The sequence below is a fragment of the Molothrus ater genome, chromosome 16, assembly GCF_012460135.2.
Source record: "Molothrus ater isolate BHLD 08-10-18 breed brown headed cowbird chromosome 16, BPBGC_Mater_1.1, whole genome shotgun sequence".
Taxonomy (NCBI): Eukaryota; Metazoa; Chordata; class Aves; order Passeriformes; family Icteridae; genus Molothrus; species Molothrus ater.
In genome coordinates this window covers 12,779,250-12,801,220 of record NC_050493.2, presented here as the reverse complement: position 1 = coordinate 12,801,220, position 21,971 = coordinate 12,779,250, and the positions used below count along the sequence as shown (strand labels likewise).

At 41.7% G+C, this 21,971-nt stretch overlaps 1 protein-coding gene across 13 annotated transcripts in view; it reads left to right on the top strand.

The window, feature by feature from the left end:
- The window catches only part of RBFOX1 (RNA binding fox-1 homolog 1), a 1,183,000-nt gene that overhangs the window by 435,541 nt on the left and 725,488 nt on the right, over positions 1-21,971 (top strand). The gene's annotated exons all lie outside the window — the stretch shown is intronic.

Sequence of the window (21,971 nt, the reverse complement as noted above, 5' to 3'; positions counted from 1 at the left end):
TGTGTGTGAGCTGTGCCAGGGTGAGGAGCAGGGCACGGGGGTGCCAGAGGGCAGCCTGGTGATGGATGGTGCCACCCAGCACAGGGGCTGGCATGGGGCAGCCCTGCTGGGGATGACAAAGTGTCTCCTTGGCTCAGGTCAGAGCTGCTCTGCCCCTCAAAGCCAGCTCCAGCCTTTGCCTGGCACTGGAGCCTTTGTTTGTCTGCACTGAACCGTACCTGAGCTGACCTTACTGCAAGCAACCAAGCCAGACATGAAATGGCTTTTTCCTGCTTCCAGGAGGGTTTTATCTCATCTCACACGTTCCTTGGGACTCCGCCTTTCAGCGGCTGAAAAAGCACAGTGCCAGCTGCTGTAACTCCACATGGTATGGTAGAGTTGAAATACTGTTTTTTAAAAAAATGAATTGATGCAGTTTCATAGAGTTTGGTAATGTAATCAGTTTTTAGTGACTTTTTTCCCTTGCTCAGTGATTCACATGCCATGAAATTATTTGATTAGACCACTGCAAGGGTCACCAGGTAGAATTTCTAAAGGACCCCAGATACCTCTTCAGCAGAATCAGCTCACTTCAGATTGGCTGCTGGCCATAACTTTAGTATGTAAATTGGTTAAATGGACCTCTGGATGTTTTGATTGTATATGAATTTAGAAAGTTAATAAAACAGGAACAAATATTTAGTTGAGGCAAGGAGCCATTCTTCAAGATGATGTTACTCGAGGTTCATGTCTTATCAGTGTCATGAATCTGGGGGGTAGTGCTTGCAGAAATTAAGCATTTGAGGTTTCTGTGGCCTGCATGGGTTCCATTTGGCATGCTCCCTGCCTCTGGCAATGTGAGGCTGGCATGGTGCAGTCCTCAGGGTGGGCACAAGCCCTGGTCAGAGAGGGAGGGAGGCCGGTCCAGCTTCTGTGCGATTGCTGCTGTGCAATGTGCTGCAGAGCCCTGGCACTGCCAGTGCAGCTGCTCAGGTCAATTGGCATATTTGGTCTAATTAATCAGGATTTTAAAGATTTTTTTTAAGGACTTTTAAAGAACTGTAGGGTACGCTTGCAGATTTTCTGCTCTTCCCTTTTATTTCTGGCTACAGCTGCTGTTTGCAACCACCAAGATACTGGGCAAAGTGCAGAGTTTTGTACCTCACCCTTCCTGTGAGTCCTGCAGTTTAAGAGGGACTGAAGTTTTTGGTTTGAGATTTCAGGAGCTGGGTGGAAATCTATTGAGCAAAACGAGTGAGAAGCTTTAATTTAGTTGACTGAATATCAGCCCACTAATGAACTACTGTTGTGAGATATGTATAGCCATTACTTTGGTATCCAAATTATTCTCACTTTCAAACCTTATTTAAATTCTTAATGACCTTTATTAGATAGAGGAGAAAAAATTCCACCCAGAAGCCTTCAGCCTCCAAAACTGATAGAACACCCTAATAAAATCATGTGCCATCCTAAAAGAGAGAATTATGCTGTAGTATAATAGTGTCTAAGCTAATGGAATAAATTAATATAGTTTTGATAATTGATTTGTAGGAGTAATAATCTGAAAGCTGATTTTTAATTTTGATTTTTTTTTAGTGGCTCTGTGTAATTGTCTTCATTAGAATGTTCCTAGAGAAATGTGAAGTGGGCGCTGGAATTTCCAGAGGAGTGTTTACTCCATGTGCTCTTAAACATCCATAATTAACCAGAACATATTTTTACTAGAGAAAATATGGGAACATACATATCCTTCAGAGTATCTACTAAAAACAGGCCCAGTGCATGGATTCTCTGGATAGTTCTCCACTCAGGTAGGTTGGAACCTGCAATTTAAAGAAAACAGAGTCTTTATTAGAAACTTAGAGGAGGAATGCTGGTTTTAAGCAATTGAGAAGTAAAGTATATTATTATTTCTCATAATGCATGCATTCTTTTGTCTTAGCATCATGCTCAGATCTCTGCTGACTTCTGAGGTTTTAATGCTGCCCTCTGATATTTACTGGCACCTTTTCCATCCAGCCAAGTCCCCTGTGACTGATACACTTGAAGTTCCGCAATTGCCCAATGCTCAAAGCATTTGAAATGCACAAAAACATGAAGTTAATTTCAAATCAGAGACGTGTTACAGGGGTATAAGTTCTCTCCTCCTTGGCAGAAGGAGATTCTGTGTGGGTTGTGAGGTCTCTAGGATGAGGCGAGAGAGGTGAATTTGACTTTATGTTTTCAGAAGGCTGATTTATTATTTTATGATATTATATTAAAAGAAATTATATACTCAAACTATACTAAAGAAAGAGAAAGGAGACATCTGAAGGTTAGAAAGAACGAATAATAAGAAAATAATAAAAAATAAAAATAAAGAATGATTAATAAAAACTCATGATTATTAGAGTCCCGACACAGCTGGACTGGGATTGGTCATTAAGTCAACACAATTCACATGGAATTGATCAAACATGCACCTGTTGGTAAGCGACTTCTAGACCACATTCCCAAGCAATCAGATAATTATTGTTTACATTTCTTTTCTGAGGCTTCTCAGGAGAAAAATCCTGACAAAAGATTTTTTTAGAAAATATCTCAGTGACAATTCTGATCAGAGGAAAAGCTGCAGCTTCCCCAGCTGAGGAATTTTGAGTCTTTCTGGACTGCATCTCCATCCTTTGTGCTGCAGGTGGGATCCTTTGTGCTGCTGCCTCCATCCTCCTGCTTTGCCTTTTCCAGTGGCATCAGTCAACATTTTCTGGAGGTTGTGGAGCAGGGTGGTTCCTGTGCAGCTGTGCTGTGCCACCAGATGTTGGGGCTCCTCTGGGAGGAGCAGGGAGTTTGAAGGTGACACCAGGGCACACATCACACCTGACCAAAGGGCTGGGCAAGGAGGGCTAACAGGCTCAGGGCTCAAGGTAAAACTGTGCAACTAATGACAACTGGAGTTTTTAAGTGTTTGGGATTTTCTTTATCTTGAACCTCTTGGGTCTTCATGTAAAAGCAGCCCAGAGCTGACTTAGCCCCTGATTATCCTTCAGCAAACAAGGAGAAAGTGAAAAGATTCATTAGGTCATCAATAGCAGTAGCATCTCCTCTGTTCTTCAGGGGAAAATAAATCTCTAAAGTGCCTCTTGTCTTCATTTCCTCCTGTTTTTCTCTGTGCCTATGTGCCTTAAAATGTTACTCAGACAGAGAAGGCTTTAACTGTAAAATCTGGCTGAGGTTTCAGTGCCCATGGGGCAGCACAGACACAGCTGAGGGGTTGCAGTGCTGGTGCAGCTGCACCCCAGGGAGATGCATTTGGTGCAGAGCAGCTGAGCTGCAGGGCATGGCTGGGGGCACCTATGGATGTGAAGGTCACAGGATGCTTGGGGAAGGTGCTGGGGCCTGGATTTCAGGGTTCAGTTCTTGTGGATGGAGCACAGTTTGGGAAGGTGCTGGGGTCTGGATTTCAGGGTTCAGTTCCTGTGGATGGGTCACAGGATGTTTTGGGAGGATGCTGGGGCCTGGATTTGAGGGTTCAGCTCTTGTGTATGAAGGTCACAACACACTGTGGGAAGGTGCTGGGATGTGGATTTTGGGGTTCAGTTCCTGTGGATGAAGGTCACAGCACAGTTTGGGAAGGTGCTGAGGTGTGGAATTGAGGGTTCAGTTCCTGTGGATGAAGCACACTGTGGGAAAGGTGCTGGGGCCTGGATCTCAGGGTTCAGTTCTTGTGGATGATGAAGGTCACAGCACAGTTTGGGAAGGTGCTGGGATGTGGATTTCAGGGTTCAGTTCTTTGGATGAAGCATGCTTTGGAAATCCAGGCCCTCAGGCTGCTGGGGCCTGGATTTGAGGGTTCAGTTCCTGTGGATGAGGCACACTGTGGGAAGGTGCTGGGATGTGGATTTCAGTTCTTGTGGATGAAGGTCACAGCACAGTTTGGGAAGGTGCTGGGGTCTGGGTTTCAGGGTTCAGCTCTTGTGGGTGAAAGTCACAGGATGTTTTGGGAACATGCTGGGGCCTGGATTTGAGGGTTCAGTTCCTGTGGATGAAGCACCCTGTGGGAAGGTGCTGGGGCCTGGATTTGAGGGTTCAGTTGCTGTGGATGAAGCACAGTTTGGGAAGGTGCTGGGATGTGGATTTGAGGGTTCAGTTCCTGTGGATGAAGCACCCTGTGGGAAGGTGCTGGGATGTGGATCTCAGGGTGCAGTTCCTGTGGATGAAGCACAGTTTGGGAAGGTGCTGGGATGTGGATCTCAGGGTGCAGTTCCTGTGGATGAAGCACCCTGTGGGAAGGTGCTGGGGCCTGGATTTGAGGGTTCAGTTCCTGTGGATGAAGCACCCTGTGGGAAGGTGCTGGGGTGTGGATCTCAGGCCCCAGCAGTGCTCCCAGTGCCAGGAGCTCAGCTCCTGCTGTGTCATGGGGACAGCAGTGCTGTTTGCCCTGCTGGGGCACTGCTCAAACCCTGCCCACCCTGCTGAGCTGCAGCTTTGGGCTTGCACAGCCCCAGTGCTCTGGGGAATCTGGGCAGGAATCCCCTCTGCCCAGCCTGGGGCCATGAGCACCCAGCTTCAGAGTCTGCGCTGAGCTCCAGGTGAATTTTCTGTCAGCTCTTGGACTTCATGCACAGCAATGAAGTTGAGTTTATGGAGTTATTTGGTGGATTAAATATAACAATTAAATAGGAAAAATAGAACAGGTTGTTGTTGTTGTTTTGTGTGGGTTTTTGTTGTTGTTTTTGATTTTTCCCCCTGTGCTGGGCTCGGTGTGTGCAGACCCTGCTCATTGGAACAGCAACTGCGCTCTCTGCTGGGGCTGGGCTGTACCTGCCTGTCCTCCGGGGCCGATTTTGAGGAAAAATCTGCTCAAAGAGGATTTGGAATTTCAGGGCATTAAGTAATTCAGTCTAGTTAATTTTAAAATTGAAAAATAATAATATAGTAATTTATACTATTAATATATCTTAAAAATATATTTCACAATAGTTATTTTTCTTGTGCCTTTAACTGACAATTTGAATGTTATGGAGAAGGGGGAAAGTCATTCAATATGTTTTCTATACCACACATCAAGGGTGAATTACAGCCTATCTACTTTTTTCTTTCTTGTTCTTTTGAAAGGGGAAAAAGTGAGGTTCCTAAGGCTTAACTGTTTTCCTTAACATGTATAAGATCAATGTTATTTATATATATATTTTTTTTCTGTATAAAAGAACTGTCTTTATTACTGTTTTAAACTGTGTCTTTGTTCACAGATTTTCTGTTATTTGGGAATATGTTTTTATTTTTATTCCCTCTTTTATTTTTATTCCCTCCTGCCAGTATTCTTGGTGAGATGTACTCAGAGGAATTAGCATTAACAGTTTGTTTGCCTTCTCAGTGTCAATGAGCTACTCTTCAATTACATTTCAGTAATTCAAATCAACATTCAGAATTGATTGTGGATGTTGTAACCACACAGGCTGATGTATTAAGACAGAATTGAACTCAGAATCAGCTTTGTGAATTTGAATGTTATGTAAATCCTATGCCATCCTTAGATGTCTTATGTACCTCAAATATAATTCATCATTATTAATTAGGACTTGTGCTGGGAGTGGTGGGCTGTAAAGCAGGCTGGAAGCACAGGTAGAGCTCAAATTTTACAACACTAAATGATATATAAAATCATACAGTACTAAATAATATATAAAATGGTGGTGTACTAAATGATATATAAAATTATACAGTACTAAATAATATATAAAATGATAGTGTACTAAATGATAAAATGATAGTGTACTAAATGATAAAATGGCAGTGTACTAAATGATATATAAAATGGCAGTGTACTAAATGATATATAAAATGGCAGTGTACTAAATGATATATAAAATGGCAGTGTACTAAGTGATCTAAGCTTTGGGGAGCCCTGCTGGGTGTCACTGGGCTTTGGGGGAGCCCTGCTGGGTGTCACTGGGCTTTGGGGGAGCACTGCTGGGTGTCACTGGGCTTTGGGGGAGCACTGCTGGGTGTCACTGAGCTTTGGAGGAGCCCTGCTGGGTGTCACTGAGCTTTGGGGGGAGCATTGTGGATCTCCCTGTGCTTTGAGGCTCTGACTGTGCTTTGGGGTAGCCCTGCTGGATCTCAAGGTGTTTTAGGGAGCCCTGCTGGCTCTCACTGTGCTTTGGGGCTCTCACTGAGCTTTGGGGAGCTCTGCTGGCTCTGTCTGAGCTTTGGGGAGCCCTGCTTGATTTCACTGTGCTTTGGGGCTCTCACTGTGCTTTGGGGAGCCCTGCTGGCTCTCACTGTGCTTTGGGGAGCCCTGCTGGCTCTCACTGTGCTTTGAGGCATCTCTGCTGGATCTCAAGGTGTTTTGGGGAGCCCTGCTGGCTCTGACTGAGCTTTGGGGCTCTCACTGTGCTCTGGGGAGCCCTTGGCATCTCACTGTGGGCTGCACCCCCAGGGCACTCCCATCTCCCAGTGATGCAGAGAGCTCCAGTGAATGCCCAGTGCAGTGAGTGTGTGCATGTCCCCACTCTTCCATTTGTTTGAGAATGACAGGCCAACTTCATAAACTCAGCTGGTAATCACAGTTTAATTCTTACAGGTACTCAGTGCTGCTGTGTTTTATCACTGAAGTTATTTTTATGAGAAATCCATACCTATTCTCCTTTTGTGGTTTAATCTGGGGGAGCTCTCCCTCCCTGCTCCAGCTGTCAGTACTGCAGACTCAGCCAGGGAGCTGAAAATCCTTTTATTCCTCACTGGCAATAAAAGTTCAACACATCAAATTATCTCCCCATTTATTACTGTGCCACCTCATCAAAAGGCTACTGCAGGAAAATTTGTGAGAAATGATATATCCTGCAGATAAAGCTGAGCCAAGGCATAGCCAAGGGGCTCTTAAAATAAAAAATGTTACTCAAATGGGCCTGTTTTGTCCTAATCTTCACCTTCCCCACCAAACTGTCCTTCATTTTCTTTTCCCCTCTGCTGTTCTGTCACTTTTCTCTTTGATTCCCTCTTTATCCCTCTCTTACTCCAGAACAGGCACCAAAAGTAGTTCCCCAGTTTGATCAGACTTGAAAAACGAACCTTCCATATCTTGCTTTCTTGATGTTGATCTGTTTGGTGTTTTTAAGAAGGTCCTTTACTAAAGCAGGCGGGGAAGCTGAGGCTGCTGCCTTGCCCTGGGCTGTAAATCAGGGGCTGTGCAGCGAGGAGGGGCTGATTGCAGAGCTCTGGGGCTCCTGGGCACACACTGGGCTGTGCAGTCTCTGGTTTTTCATCTGGTTTTTCTGAGCAGTGCTGAAGCACCCATGCAGTGCTGGACTGGGCTGCGTTGGTGCTCCTGTGCAAGCCAGAGGCCAGGAGCTGCAGGAGTGCATAGCAGCAAAAGAAAAAGGGTTTTTAACTGGCTCTGGTGCTTCTCTGGGCTTCTCTTGCTACCTGAGAAAACAATTGTTAAATCAGAGTGTTTATTTCAAGTTTGGATCCCACTGACCCGGATTTCTGTGCTTGTGCTGGTGTGTGCAGGCTGTGAAGCACTGACTTGTGTAACAGATTGAATCGATGTTGGATGAAATTTCACCACTGAAAAATGGAAGGATCCAGGCCACTTGGAGCTTAATAATGGCTGCTGCTCTGACACTGATCTGCCTGCAGTGACCTTTTGCAGTATGGTTCAGGTGATAAGGAGCTTCGAGTTATTTTTGTTTCCCCTAGAAAATGTTTGAGAGAAGCATTTAGGAGATAAACTTGCTCCTGAGTTTGTTCTGAAAACCACTGTCCTCCAGATGTGTTTCTGTTTGTCTGCAAAAAAAAAGCAAAACAAAAAATTCAAATGTAATTCTACTCTTTGAGAGCCCAAAAAACTTCCTCATGTGTTTGATAACAGGACAGGAACAGCATCATGAAGTGTATCAATAGCATTTTACAATGCAGATGAGTTCCTTATGTCTCAGGGAAGAGCACAAATCAACACATAAAGTGAGCTGTTGGCTTTTCTTGTTGCATGGCAGATCATGAATTGTGTTGTTTCAACACTTGTGCTGTATTTATTTCTTTTAATTAACATCTGTCATGTTGCTTGGTTTGGCAGCATCAGCTCAAGGGATGAGAGCAGCTCCTGACATTGTGTGTCTGAAGGGGAATATGAGGAAATGGTGGAAATTGCAGCATTTGGGGCTGCCACAGCTTGGGGCACACACTGTCAGTGCTGAGAGTTCTGAAATCAACAGAAAAGTGGGAATGGACCTTGTTAGATCCTACCTCACCATCAGAGGAGACATCTCCTTGCAATTAACCATTGATGATTTTTCTACTCACAGGCACTGAGTCAAAATTCCAGAGCTTCTCTATTTAACTGCACCCCTATTCCATTCATGCAAATGGATATAATTAATGGAGTCCATCAATAGCCCATTTATTACAATAAATTCCATTTTGTACTGAGGCAGTAGGGATTTATATAAGGTCATATGAAAATTATTTTCCTTGGCCTTACAGTTAGGTAAAATGGATCAAGTCCTTGGTGAGGATGGTTTCATACCACTGAAAGCAGGATGCTCAAAATGTCTCTTATTTCACATCTGCTGTTGCCAGTGGGACCTTCAGGTTCATCCCTTTGGATTTTGTTATATGAAATAGGAGGAAGCCTGTTCCAAAGTCCAGGCACTCTTGACCAGCTATTGAAATGTGTTATAAAATACTTTTAAGAGGTTTCCGAAGTTGCCCATATTTTAGAGTAAGCCAACTTTATGGTTCTCAGATGAAATTACCTGGGCAGTCAAGTGCTATAGACTTCACTTGTCCCAAACCCACTGATTTTCACCTTTCTGCTTGTATTAAGGGTAGACTAGGCTGAAAAGTGAATCAGAATTTGTTTTACAGTAGAAACTATAAACCAATATATATTGTTTTATATATCGTTACAGTATATATTGGCTATACAGAGCTATAAGAATATAAAAGAATTGATATAAGATTTGAGCAATTCCTTTACCTTACTCATCTGTCTGCACAGGTTCATGGTCATGAGCAGCTCCATGACCTCTTCCATGTGTATTGTTAAGGTGATTTTATAGAGGAAAGAGAAAACAAGGAGATTTTCAGAGTAACAGTCCTGTCATGTACTGAAAGCCATGACCTGTTTCATAACGTGTTAATTAACAAGGAATAAGTATGAAACAATGCACATTTAATGGAAAGGACAATTTAAACTTTAACAGTTTAGCAAAGTAATAATGAGTGAGAAACAAAGTACAGTATTTCACATGCTGTACCTTGCTCCACATCCAGCTGGCCTATCAATTATAACCTGGGCTCTACAGATGGTGCAATATATCAGAATTAAGTCAGTCACTTAGTTTGTTCCCAATTAAGTGCTAATACTCCCAGTGGAGGATATTACCCTGAGTTTCAGTTAAATGTCTGTCTCTAATGTCCCTTTATGGTCTTATTGTGGCTCTTTAAAGAGATGCCCTGTCCTGTGGGCCAGAACTGTTCCTGCCTTGCTCTTCCAAGCGCTGCCTGCATGGCACTCCTTGCTGTTATTAGGAAGTGCCAGAGAGGATTTGGTATCTCATGGGGCTGGGAGGAGAGGTGTCATGCACAATAATCTTGGATAAATACATTCCCACTGCAGTGTGTGTGACTTTGCCCCTTATATGTGTACTTACCGTTGCAAAAATTGAATGTTTCAGCCAGAAATAAGTATTGCAGTGTCCAGCCTCTTGTTGTGTGGCTTGGAATCCTAATGACCTCATCTCCTGAGGCTTGCAGGCATTTCAGGGTTTGCTTTTCTCTGGCCAGGTGACTGGAGCTTGTGTTCTCCTTGCTCCATCTATCCTCTTTAACGTGGTGCTACAAGCCATTGCAGGGCTGCCACCAGCAGATTGATATCCAATTCCATGCACTTCTTTACTCTCTCTGGGTGTTAGTCTCAGCCCAGTTAATGGCTCATTAATTTTCTGACACCTTTGCTGCCCTGTATCTACATGTCAAGCTGGTGCTGGATTTGGTCCTTTGATCTAATGGAGTTGCTGTCTCCCCCTGTTAGTCTTTAAGGTGACCCTTCCCTGGGAGGAAATCCTTTGACAGAATTTGTTGTCTGAACTGACTCCAGAGATTCCAGGCAATTACATGAGCTCCTGAATATCTTTATTTAGAAGTTTAAAAGACGTGTTCTTCCAGTGCTGCTTAAATTACCCTTGTGGATTTGCTGGCATGCTCTGGGAAATCTCTATTGTGGCGTGTTCAGGGAGTTCAGCAGTGCCTGAGTTATGCAGAGAAGCAAAAAATAGTTCCCAGATCCAGAGGGTCTGTGCTGAGGGGTTTCTTAGCAGCCTGCTTCATCGTTTATATCACAATGACCTGGAAAATTTCCTTCATCTACTCATTGTCAAAAGCATCTCTTTGGTATTTTTACAGTCACTCAGTGAAAGTTTGGTAACTTAGATTTACTGAATATTGTTTAAGTGTAGTTAATTTGCTACTTAATCAATGAGCAGAAAAGAAATAATGTCCAAAATATGTATTTTTGTGGATGTGAAATATGGAATACTGTTAGGGAAAGAAAGCTTGTTTGTAACAAGGGGAAATGATAATTTAGTTCTAGTCCCGGTATTAGACAGTGACAGACCATTCTGTACTAAGAGGTAAATTTGATAATGGCTCAGAATGCATACAGATTCAGATGGATCATAATTCCAGGTGTACTGGACAACTGCAGCCTCACTTTTCAGCAGAATTTGGACTGTTCTGTAACAGTTTGATTTCTGTGAGGGGGTGGGGTTTTGGTTAGGTGTGGTTTATTTTTTTCTTTGTATTTGGCCACTTAACATTTCACAAACAGTCCGTGACATAAAACCAGATGCATTGATTTTATTTGAATCAAGATGAACAGCCTCATTCTGAGTTTTCTTATTAAATAGCTTTAAAATAAAAACCAAATTATTATGTCTTGCATATGTATAACAATTTTTTTATCAGACGTCTGTTTTACTTTGCTTGGATTTTGTATAGTGTTGGGCTTTTTGGTTTTTTTATTTCCCCCTTCCCTTAAAAAATGAGTAGTGTTATGGTCAAGAGTCAAACCACAGTGGATTCCTATTATCTTTCTTATAATTGTGTTCTGAAAGATTTGCTGCATGTCTTTCCAGTGTGTAGTAAGTGAAGTTGCTTCTGACCTCAAGTTTGGAAAATGAGCTCGTAGTTTCCTCACTAAATACAACTAGATTTTTCAGTTTTTGTTATAATTCATGGCATAAAACCAGTAAAAAATATTATTTGAATCTTTAGTTGAAACATAAAGCAGTTGCAAGATTGCAAATGGAAAATTGCATGGAACGTTTGTTCCATATTCCAATGTTCCAATGCATGAAACATTTTAGACATTAGAATTTCACTTCTTGAATGAATTCACATTTTTAGAAACAAAGTTCTGGAGTTAGACCGGGGGTTAAATTTCACAGATTTTTAAATTAACAGATTTACACGTTGTAAATATAGTCAAATATTTAGATTATGCTAGCTTCTTATTGTCTATTGTTGCTTTTTATTGAGTCCTCAGGTAGAAATGTGTAGAAGTTTGGACTTTTGATGGAGGGAAGTGCTTTATTAGAAAGCTAATTATGATGCCAGTGTTGTCCTATCATGGAAAAAGCAGAAGGCAATGATGAGCTTTGTGTAGGGAGCATAATAGTCATTATGTGCCAAGGTGCAAGTCATGTACCTCCTAAGCTGCTGTCTCCAACCTTTCATTGTAAGCAAAATGTGTTTTTGTGAATGGTATGGAAAAGACACTGGTAGAATGCTGATAAATAACTTAGCAGTGTCTTGGTTTTATTTGTTTCTGTAGGACATGACTCAAATTGCTGTGCAAAAGAATGACTTGCCAGAGAAAAGGGGCAAACAAACTGCTGATAACTGCTTGCTGCTTCATACCTAAAATATCAGCAGAGATAATAATTTAAATAAGTGCAATCAGTGCAAATAGAGAAATAAAAATAATAGCTGGGAAATAATTGCTCATATGGCTTTATACTTCAAATATTTTCCACCTTGCATAATTTTTAATGGGATCTGGTAGAGCTGACCTTGGATTTCCAGGCTGTGCTGCTGAAGGAGCAGATGGAGCCCAGGCTGGACATCCCAGGGTTGGAAGTGGCACCAGGCAGTCACGTTCAGAGAGCTGACCCCAGCCTTGTTTCAGTGCAGAGCAACACCTGGAGACAGGAGATGCTGATGGAGAAGGGTGAATGTGGCTCGCTTTCAGCTCGGTTAATGTCACTACAGAAACCTCCCTCTCTCCTAAGAGTTGCCTGTAAATCCTGCTCACATCCACCTGGGCATTTCCATTTTGTTACTTCTCTTGTCCCGGTCAGACTTTTAGCTTTGCCAGGGGAATGTACAATATTTGTTTCAGTAGAGCCTTTGGTTTTGTGTTCTAGCAGCAGAGCATTCCTTCAGCAGTGCCACCTTGGGCACTCAGAGTGTGCTACATGCTGGTGGCTACAGCTGAAGTTTTCAGCTGGAATTTTCTAAGAACACAGTGAAATTCCCTTTCACTGTCTTTGTCATTCCATTAAATCTCAGGTTTAATTGCTTGGAATGGGGCAGTAGAGTGAACAGGACAAGTGTTTGTGTAGGCTGTGGGGAAGGAGCAGCAAACATCCAAGGGACATGGAGGGTCCCTTTGCAAACCCCAAGGCCTGCAGAGGATTTGTGGGAGTCTGCAGTTGCCCCCTATTTCTGTGGGGATAATTCAATTTACAGATCCTCTCCTTCTCTGGAGTTTTGAGGCACAAACCAGTGTGTGGGCAGCCTGGAGGGGACTGGGCTGGGTTCTGAGCACAACCCTCTGCAGATGAGTGATTCTGCAGTCAAAGAAAGGGCAATCAGATGGATCTGGTACAGCAACTGAGGAAGAAGATTGGAGTCCAGCTTCCCTGAAAGACAATTGAAATTGAGGGGCAAGGACAGGGGAAAAATGTATTGGTAACTTTATTTTTAATTTTAGTAGTAACTTGCAATGAAGCACTAAAAGGAACATGGGGGACATGATAACTGAAATATAATTTATGTGCATTGACTGTACTTTATTACTCTGTTTCCTCTGCTAAAATTCCATTTATTAATCCTTTGCAAGTAGATGTGAGGTAACTCAGTTACTTTGAAACTCATGATGATTTAACAATTGTAAATCATGTGACTTTCTAGACTCTTTCCCTTTTATTAATACTGTGGAAATGGAGGAAGTCTTGAGCAGTTGTAGATACTTTAAATATCTGGGTATTTGTAAGCCACAATTTGCAAAAGTAGTTACTCGTGTGTTGTTGATATTGTAGTGCAAAAAGGTAATAGCTTGAACATAAAATTGTCACAGGAAAGTAAACTTTTGAAAAATTTAGCTTTATGCATCTTAAGGCTCAATTAAATGATATAAAATGTAAATATACAAGTCTTAGCAATATACATGGAAAATTTAAATTCTTAACTTTGTGGTATATGCTACAATTATTAGTAAAAAATTGTAGATAATAATAATTGGGAATAGTAAGTTAGAAGGACCTGTAAAATGGCTGTGAGGTAGGTTTTAGAATTTTTTTTTTAATATTTTCTAAAACCTGAAAACCAGAAGGACTAAAAAAAGGAAACCCTTACCCTCAAAATGCAGCTTGAATGATTATACCTAATGGATTATAATTGCAAACTGTGATCTGTTGCATTTATTTATTTGAAAATTATGGGCAAAAAAAGGGGGAAGTACTGCAAAAGCTTTGCTGCTGCGGGTCCTCAGCAGAGGCTAAGCTGTGCAAGGAGATGAGATTATTTGTGAAAAACCTCCCTGTTCCAAGCCTTTTCTGCAGCATGAGGATCTCAGATTCTCTAGCTGGTCACAGTGACCCTGAGATATTTTAAAAAGTCTCTTTTCCCAGCTCGGCAGTTGAAGGAGGAGTCAGAGCTCTTCAGTTCTCATTCTCAAGGTTGTTTATTGTTCCTTATCTATACAATTCCTTCTCCTGTCCAGCCGAGGTCTGCTCAGCAGGACAGAGGCACTCTGCCTGCCCCCAGGGCAGTGTTGGCTTTTTATACTAAAAACTACCTGTACAATATTTATAATTATTTTGCAATTCCTATCATCTATGTAAGACAGTGAGCTTCTACTCTAAACCAATCTAAAAGTGCCACCATCACAGCAGAAGATAGAGGCCAAGAAGAAAGGCTGGACACGCCCAGATTCCTCCATCTTGCCCCCTGAACCCCATTTTAGAAACCCCAAGAATCTATTTTTCATCCTGTGATAAATTCACTATCGTTCTACTTAAACTTTCATGGCTTGTTATTCTTCATACAAGGTTGGTGATTGTTTTTTCCAAGGGCTAAATCAAAGGCACAGGGGTCTTGGGCTCTGTGCCAAGGTCTCTGAGCCCCCAGGGTAGGGGCTTGAGCCCTCCAGGGCAGCCAGAGGGATTTCCTGGGTTCCAGTATGAGGCGAGGGCAGTGAATCATTCTGTGCCCATGTGGGGATGCCTTTGCCATGCAGACTTTGCTGGGAGTGTGTGCAGTGCCATGGATGGGGTTGGGGCTCATCCATCTCCCGATGAACGGCGCGATAACCGCGGCACGTCAGGGGGCTGCTTACCCCTGACTGATGGCTGCTGTGCACATTCAGGGTGTGTTTCCTCCTCCCAAGGAGCTCTGATAAGATTAGAAATGTCCTTCACAGCCACTGCATTGTCCTTTAGCCACCCACCCTCCCCAGCCCGGCCTGCTCATTACAGTGGAGCCATGGAAGATGTTCTTATGTCACAGACATCTTTTATGAAAAATCCTTTCCTTAGGATTTTTCCTCCTGAGAAGCTGAGAGGCCTCAGGAACAAAATGTAACCAATGGTTATCTGCTGCTGTGGAATGCAACAGGTGCATCTGGGATTGGTCCATGTTGGAGTTTCTAATTAATGGACAATTACAGCCCAGCTGGCTCAGACAGAGAGTCCGAGACACAAACCTTTGTTATCATTCTTTCTTTTTCTATTCTTAGCCAGCCTTCTGATGAAATCCTTTCTTCTATTCTTTTAGTATAGTTTTCATGTAACATATATCATAAATACTAAATCAGCCTTCTGAAACATGGAGTCAGATCCTCGTCTCTTCCCTCAACCTGAGGCCCCTGTGAACATGGTCTCATTCTTACCAGGGGGCTGGAGGGAGAGGAGCTGCCTGACCATGGACCCAACAAGAAGGGTCTATCAGTGCTTATTTTCAGCTTATTTTCAGCAAATTTGCAACAGGTGAACTGTGGCTGAAGCAATACCTGGGTAGTGTTCTTTATTCCAAACATATTTTATTAATAGACAAGCAAGAGAAACCTCAGAAAGAATTTTCAGTGGTTCTGGGACATATGAAATGATGGAAGTTGGTTTGAGGTGAGCATTCTATTGTACTTTGATGGATTTTCTTTCCCCTCCCTCCCCTGCTGTGTGCAGGAATGCCCCCAGTGTGAGCCCTTTGGTGTGTGCTGCATCAACAGGAGAGAAAATGGATGAGGATTTTTCACACTGTGAATTCTGTGAGCTGTAATTATCCTCATTCTCAGCTAATGAAGATATTTAACAACTAAGAGTGACAGTTTTCCTTAATTTTCACCCTTGCTCTTGAGTGAGGAGCACATAGGTGTTGCTGTTAGTAGCAGTATTACTCCTCATGATCTTCCTTAGAGGAGATCCTCATGGTGCTGTGCACCGTTAAAATCTCATCTCCACATGCTCCCATCATCCTGGCATTAACACTTAAATAAGGATTCTTTTGTAGGACCTAAGGAAGGCCAAACTATTGCTCTTGCTCTCTTTGGGTCCTCTTGGAGCTGTGTCTGGAACATGATGTCCCATTGGGCATCAAAAACCCCAAACCCCAGAGCTAGGAGGGGTTTGGGTGGAGGCTGGAGCAGGTGGTGTCCCAGCAGAGATGTTGGGCACTGCTGTCAGACACTCCCAAAGAGGCTGGAGAGGAGGCAGGGGACACAGGGTAAGGAATAAAAAGCATTGGTTGCAGGCAGCACTGGGGAAATTCCCCTAGGAAATGGGAGAGAGCAACAGGAGGAGGACAAATCTCTTCACAGTGATTCCAGACACACTGGGGGCTTTGCACACCTGAAGGCACTGAAAGTGTGACCTGACAGGGCATGAGAAAACTGAGCTCATTGTCAAAGCAGGGCCAGTTTGATCAAGAGCTGCACTTGGAGCTCATTGACCTCCAGAGGCCTGTCCTCCTGGCCCCAATTATTCTGCAGCTCTGTTTGTCCTAGAAGGGTTTGCAAATACACACATGGACCTGTGTATTTATTTTAGTGGGGAGGCTGAGCTGCTGAGCCCATTTTGCTACCTGAAAGTTGTAGAAAAGGCAGTAAAAGTGATAGTGTTGCAAGTAGGGTGAGTCATTTTTATTATACAAGTATTTACCCTGGTTATTTCCATCCCATTCAGAGTGAAGCTCTAAACTGACTGTGTTTCAGTGGCAGCTGGTTGTTTACTTTTCAATTTGTGATGCATTTTTAATGGTTTGACAAAATAAAATGAAGTATTTGAGTATGAGGCATATTTGATAAGCAGAATTAATAACCTGAAATAAGTTCTTTTAAGTAGGGTCATATTAAAAATGTAGCCCTCATAGTGATTGCTCCTTCCAAGATGAATCGCAGCCTTTTATTTCTCTTCATCTTCTACTCAAACACTTCTGTGGACAGCAGCTGCTAAGCTTCTTCATTCCACCATGTTTTCCATGGTGTTTTTACTTTTCAGACCCTTTGGGAAGAAACAGTGCCTGGGTATCTTTTGGCAAACCCATGGCCATGTATTTACTGCTGTGAGATGGAGAAAGATACTTTTGCAATGATCATTTCCATGATGGAGATGTTTATGCCCTCAGTTGCAGTTCATTCTCCATGTGCTCTCCAGAGTTATTAAATTAAATTGTCTTTCAGCTGTTGGACAGAGGCAAACCCCCTAAACCTCTTTCTATATTAATCTAGTCTTTTATTACAAAATAATGCTTAGGATTTTTTCTTCAGCCTGAATTTCAGGAGAGGCTGAGAGGAGACGGAGGAGCTTGAGTTGATCAGTCAGGGGATGATGTGGAGTGTGTGAAAGCCCAGGCTGAGGAGCAGATTTGGGTTCTTCTGCCACTAGAAAGACTCTTCACAAGGTCTGTTCTCTCATCCTCGGGGCTGGATTTGACCTTTTTTGTGTGCTAACAAATTCCTCTGCTGTTTGGTCGTGTCAGGGATTGCTCTTTTTTTTCTCTCAAAATGTTGTTACTGCTTGCTTTGAGAGGGAAGGAAAAATAAGCAACCCAACACTATTTGCATTCCTAAAACTCACAGTCCCCTGCTGAAACCATCAACACCTCCTGAAATTCCAAATGGAAAAGCATTGCCTCTTTTTCATGTTTGCAATGAAACGAGGATTATAGTAATAGTATAAGTATTAGACTGCACAAATTATACAATGAATGTAAAACAAAACTAGATTTGCTGGGGCAAAAAGGGATTTAAACAGCTGCTTGAAGTGAGAACAGATGATCCTGGGAAATCACTAGGAAACAGCATATAGTACTAATCATGGCAGTGTTATTTTTTTCACTTTCCTGACATGCTAGCATATTGTTTGCAGTATTTTTTCATAAAAATAGAATTATTCAAGCAATTTACCCTTAATGTGTGTAGTACAAATAGTTTATATTGTGCTTATATATCATATTAACAGTATTTGATTTGTGCTTTCTTTACAAATTGGAACCATCGATTTTTCTGTGGTTCTCATTTTGCACTTAGGCTGGTGCTTTCAGTTCCCATTTTAGGTGCTGGGCTTTGAAAAAGCTGATTTCTCATAAATTTATTCTCTTTTATAAGAGGGCCTAGGTACCATATCCTTTTTAGGAATTGCTTGGCTCTCTTTTGGAGCCAATTAATGTCTTGAAAGTTTCAGCTTGCTCCAAAAGAGCACTAAGTGTTCTTCCCTTTGCACAGAACACACACCTTCCATTTTTGACCTCAGGTGCCATTCACTCTGGGTTCTGACTGTTTTAATTCTCTTCTTTCTTGATTCCACTTTGTCCCAGTGATGGTGACCAGAAGTCTCTGGAGATGATCATCAAAAGTTTCCAAGCAGCTGCTGCTTGAAGGGAACCTCTGTGTGTGTAGAATCTTGATTCTCCTAAGTTCTTTTATTTAACTTCCCCATTTTAATTTATCCACTAGAAATGTATTTGAATGTGATCATTAATTCCTGCTTCAGTGTTTTCCAGGTGCCTTGAGACTGTTCATGCCAGTCCAGCCACACACCCTTTTTCCTCATTTCCCTGACTCACACACAGCCTCTAGATTTATTTCCTGATGTTCCTAGAATGTGATAGGGTTTTAAAGGTTTTTGAAATTATTAAAAATGCTGGTTAAGACTTGGATCTCCATATAGAATGTTTGAAGTCTTGGTGAGCATAGAGAGACTCTAGGTATACACTGCCTTAATTTTATTTAGTTTCATTTTCTTGTTGATAGAGGTAGAGCCATCTAAAAATACAATGAAATCAATAAAAAATAAAAATTAGGCCTTTTTAATTTTTTTTTAATATAGGGACAGTTCTTTGGCTGCAAAGATGTAGACATCCTCAGCTAGAACTGCATGTGGGTGTTTTGCATCTTTCTTTATGTACATGGAATTGAATGTACTGTATTGTTCAGATATTTGTGTTCTTACTGAGAGCAAATAAATTTTGAGCAGCAAAAGACTGTTGAAAAAAACTTCATAGCTTTGTGAAGACAGCTTCCAACATTTTAGAAAGGAAATATTGAAAGCTGCTGATAGCTGAATACCTGGGCAGGTGTGTGGTTTGCCCCAAGGAGGTGTCTCCATGATTCAGGTTAGTTTAATTAATTTATTTATTATAAATATTTATTTATAAATATTTATGTATTTATAATTATTAAAATGTATAAATATTTAATTTTATTTATTTTTTTTGTATTATAAAGAGGGAGGACCTTGGGTTTGGTGTGCTGGAAAAGTTAAATCTGATAAATCTGAGTTCGATCAGCTTTCTAAGTCTCTTGGGATGAAAGCTTTTGGGGAAGAGATCCCTTGATGTGTTTTGAATCTATTGATTTGCAGGAGAAAGGGACAATTTAAACTCGAAGTCACCAAGTGAACTTCCCATTAAGTTGGGGAGCCTGTGGTCACAGCTCATTGGATCTTTATGAAGTAGAAAATGTGATGCAGAACACACTGGCATTCTCTTAGAGGAAATCATGCATTTAACCATGGAGCAAAATACTGTAGCCAATTACATGAACATACACCTATTTTACACGTGGCTGATCTTCTGAGCAAAAAGTCTGAACAATGTGCATGCTATCTTGTTTTAGGGGGCTATTTACTTTAAAGTCAGTGATATGGGATCAAGTTTAGAGAAGAAAATGATTAATTTATGATTTCTATCAACGTTTTCTAAATGGAAAGCAGCTTTGCATAGCAATGTGTGAGTGGTCTTCAGCTGGCATCAGCAAAGACTGATTATAACCCTGTTATGTGTTCATGTGTCCTGTTGTAGCCTCTGTAGGAATGCTCACATCTGAAAGTGCATCTAGAAAAGAAAGAAAAATGTTCAGTATTGAAATCAACTTCTTAAAACTGTTTTAAAAATGACTTTGACTTCATTAGAGGATATTAAAGTAAGTGCTGATTTATAACTCAGATTTTTTCTACTTTTGAGTATGAGGCTATGTAAAAATCCTTATTTTCAAAACATCTGTTCTTAAATGTAACAGGGTGAACTTTCTAGTAGCATTAGATATTTGCAGTGGAACATCTTGTTCAATGTTGCTGAGACTTGTGAATTGATCTCTTTTATATATATATATATATGTATATAATGGATGTACTCCCATGCACATGTCCGTGGACATTTAGAAAATGCCTTTCTGCAGTGTAGTCACAGCAGTAACTTCCTCACTGTCAGGAAGTTAAGTAGCACATTGAAAGCTCATAGAAAAGTTGAGACGTAAACTTTTACAATAGAAGTATCATGGGTGTATTTGAAAATGTGTAAAATCCTGATTTATTTGCCACTCCTTATGCCTCTGTCCAGGCTCTGGGCACTTTGAATGGCAGAAATTATTTTCTTTTCAACATCTTTTTGCCTTTACACTAAAACTGGGAGGAAGGAAAATGCTTACAGTGTAATTTGAATAACACAAACTCTTTTCAGCAGTACTTCTGACTAATTCCATTGCTGAAAATAAACGAGGAGCAGAGACATTATAAGCTGTATCATGATGGGTTGTTGTGTCTATTGGCACACATTGTGCCTATTGGTATATGAAGATTAATGTGTTGCATGCCAGCATGTCCTTCCCTATGCAAAATATTCTGAGAGTGTTGAGGGGATTGGGGCAGGAATTATGCAGAGAACAGCAAAGCTAAGTGGAAGTAAATTAAGCATCCCCATCTGGCTTTATTTCCTTGCAAATGGCCCCAGCTCTGGGTTCCAATGGCAGTGGCTGTTCATTCCAGCTCTGATTTACAGGGCAGGTTCCTGAAGCTCTGCTGGATGCTCCCTTAGTCACGATTTCTCCTGCAGGATTTCTGGCTGCTGAGGATGTGTGCACTGAGGGAATGACAGAACGTTGCACTGAAAGTACCCAGGATATTCTTAAAATGTGACATCAGCCTGGGAGTACTGCCTCTGATTTCAGTGGATGCACACACTTCGCTTTTTCCTGCCACCTCACCAACACTGTGGCTCATAAGAAAGCAGCTGCAGAGACTTCAAATCCCATATTCCAAAATGTCAGGGTAAGGATTAGTCCAGCTAGCAGCTCTCTCACAAGGTTTGCTATAAATACTTGCATCAAGAGTGCTGGAATTTCACTTTCTTATGATGGTTGGTATTAAGTGAAGGTTTGATATTGATGGATGTGACTAGGCAGTCTCAAAGGATAGAAATAAAGATTGCAGTGGTTACAATACCCTCACTCTGTGTTCAGCTTTAGAAGTATAAGGGCAAGTAGTCAATAGTAGAAGTAGCCTAGAAAATACAAATTCACATCCATTTCAAGAGACAGATGGTATAAATCTATTTAGATTCCATTCAGGTTTTATTACAGAAAGGTGCAAAGATCCAGCATTCTCCACAGTCTTGTCATGTGTACTTAGCTAGGTGTCAAGGATTTTAGATTTCAATCTAATCTCTCTTAGCAGCATCCCTGGTTTCCTCAGGCAGATCCCTTGATTGCAGTGTCACAATTCTGTGCCTGTGGCAGAGGAATCAGTGCCACTTCACCTCCCTGGGCTGGGCTATCTCAAATCCCTGATGTGCTGTGCTGCCACTGGGACTGTGATCCTGTTAGAGCCTCTCAGGGCTTGATAAAATACAAATGCTCGTAATCTTGATAAAAGGGTGTGTGGGGCACGCCACTAGGTTTAAGTGGATTTTTACTGATCAGATTGTACTAAGAATTGTTGTCATGGATAGTGTAAATTAACAATTAATAAATACAGGGTGATACCGAGGAAGAATAATGCAGGAAAAAGCTTTGTTGCAGGACAAAAAAAAAAAAGAAATAGCAAGGTCTTCTATGAAAGCTACATAGAACAGAAATGAAAGAAAGTGCAGCCAGTTGTGCTCTATGAAATCTGTGTGTGGATTGCTGGGTTCCTTTCATACCATGCTGAGGGCAAGGTAGAAATTCTTGTTTCTGGCCTGCTGTAGCCTGTTCACCCCAAAGTGGGTGGAAAAGATGAAAATTGATTCTCCACAGTCTCTGTTTTACATCTTCATGATTTTTTTCTCCTGCTTTGGGCTGCAGACTGACTCCTTTTTCTTCTTTTTTTTTTTTTTTATTGCCTGCAAAATGTGAAACAGATTTGTTTAGAAAGACAGACACGGTTCTCCTGTGTTTCTTGCTTCTGCTCTGGGTGGCTGGGCTCTGAGCTTGCATGACGAAGCAATTGTGACTTAGGTCTTTGCATCCTTCTGTCCTT